This window comes from Acanthochromis polyacanthus, chromosome 8 (genome assembly GCF_021347895.1).
Source record: "Acanthochromis polyacanthus isolate Apoly-LR-REF ecotype Palm Island chromosome 8, KAUST_Apoly_ChrSc, whole genome shotgun sequence".
Lineage (NCBI taxonomy): Eukaryota > Metazoa > Chordata > Actinopteri > Pomacentridae > Acanthochromis > Acanthochromis polyacanthus.
Genome location: NC_067120.1, coordinates 41,713,384 through 41,715,504, shown reverse-complemented (window position 1 = coordinate 41,715,504; position 2,121 = coordinate 41,713,384). Strand labels below are relative to the sequence as shown.

The 2,121-nt window shown below is 37.2% G+C and overlaps 1 long non-coding RNA gene across 2 annotated transcripts; it reads right to left on the bottom strand.

Moving 5' to 3' along the window:
• Positions 1-219: 219 nt before the first annotated feature.
• On the bottom strand, positions 220-1,379 carry LOC127535091 (uncharacterized). 2 transcript variants are annotated; one of them, XR_007943750.1, is made up of 3 exons: positions 1,018-1,319; positions 470-514; positions 220-367 (listed from the first exon to the last, which is right to left on the bottom strand). It is a non-coding gene; the product is annotated as an uncharacterized LOC127535091 (long non-coding RNA). The 2 variants fall into 2 exon arrangements; XR_007943749.1 differs by having other exon boundaries at positions 220-514; positions 1,018-1,379.
• Positions 1,380-2,121: the final 742 nt, after the last annotated feature.

Sequence of the window (2,121 nt, the reverse complement as noted above, 5' to 3'; positions counted from 1 at the left end):
CAGAAATGTAAGATGATTGAAGATGTTAATTTTTGCCCAGCTGGATTATTGTATTTCCAGACAATGTCTATATTTCTCTGATTCACTTACCCGTAGTCTGGGAGTTATTGAAAAGCAGAGTAACAACAGTCCATTCAGCAGATAGTGTCCAGGCAGGAGTTGACTCACTATAACCATTTTAAGACATGCACAAAATATATATTCAAGAATAACAACTCATTATGCTTTGATGAATGAAATAGTATGTTTTATTGACAATGGGAGAAACAACAACATGTTATTTTTTACAATTATTTTTGAAATAATAAAAAAAATAATCAAATGACTTGTGTGTGGGGAGACATCCTCTTCATGTGTGTCCTGGACACTAAAAGTAGATGAAGTAAAATAGGGAGAGAACAGATTCAACACTTTGCACACCGGGTAGCGTATTATAATGTTATTATAACTAATTATTATTAATTAGTACTCTTTGAAGAGGGTCTTCGTGTCTTCAGTGAGGACTCTCGGGATACTGGAGGATAGATAGATATGATAGATATTAATAAATATATTTGTTAAATACTTACAAGTATAAGTTTATGCATTATAAAGGGTCTCATATAAAGGACGTAGTCTTGACAATTAAAAAGAGGTAGCGATGTAGCTAGGTAGCTTTCAAAGAAGAGCTAACAAGCACATGGCAATGCCTGAAAGTCGGTCATCTGCCAATATTCACAAATACAGATAAATGTCTGCACCACAAAGGGCTTCTGATATAATATAAAGACGTTAAAATTAAAAAGAGGTAGCGACTCATCAACAATTAATCCGTCAATATATCCCTGGAGATAACTTCACAGCTAACAGCAGAGTCGAGCTAAAAAAGTAGCAGAAATTCAGTCGTCTACCAAGATAAAAATATATATAATTACGCTGCGCAAATACAAATAAAGCTCAGCATGTGCATCATAAAGAGCCTCTGATAAAATATAGGCAGTTGACAATTCAAAAGAGGAAGGCATTTCATCAACTTACCTCCACATATACTCAACAACCTGCAGTGCAAATGAACGGTGGATGTCACTGTAGAAGCGGTGCTTGGATCCATAGATATATAAAAACACGAGATGGCTCATGAGCGCTGTCAGTCTATGGGGAGCAACGTCGCCACATGGCGGCCATCTTGGGACAGGGCTGCTCGATCACTCATAACATTAAAGTCAATGGAGCATGGATTTTAAAATCACTGTAGATTGCTCAATTTTCAACCGATTTCACAACAGCTTGGTTTGTTATAAACGTCAGAGATGTACTTCTTTTACTGCTTATATAAGAATAATTAAAACCATTGAATTCATATAATAATGAACACAGATATCAGCTTTTTTCAGCATAAATGGATGTAAATGTAACTTTATTATTTAGCATTACTATCAGCTTTCTAATGCACAGATGAAAACAAAGCTCAACCAAAATCAATGCACAACAAAAAGAGATGATGTCTTTTCTTTTCATGAACCTGGTGCCTACATTACCCACAATGCATTTCGGCTGCAGGCTAACTAATCCAGGCATAGATGTATACAAACAATAAGTCTAAGGTCTCAATCAAAGTCTCTTAACCAGCAAATAAATACAACCACAACCACAAAGAATGTAATTTCACCTAAAGATTCGGTTCTCAAAAAACGTTGGTCTCAGGAAAACCTAATAATTGAAAATCAGATTGTGAGTAACACCATCTTCAATGTGAGTAGCCAGGCAGAAAAGACACACAACTATGCCGCATTTTTCAAAACGAAAAGCTGCGATTTCGGAATTGAGCCTGAATCATAGCCACGTTAATAAGGTTTGTAATAAACTAAACCGTTTGTAAATCAATCAAGAATTGAGCGAGTTATGAGTGTTAAAGTGAGGAAATCATCCACCTTACCATTGACTACAGTACAGTGCGCCAGAGCAGTCCCCTGTCCTAAGATGGCCGCCAAGTGACGACACCGCCGACTCCGTCTTGAGCCATCTAGTGTTTGTATATATCTATGCTTGGAACTAAACAAGCCTCCACAACCCGGAAGTAGACCGAAAGAAAGCGTACAACGGCACCCTATGGGAGTGTCGCAACTCTTACTATCACTAGGG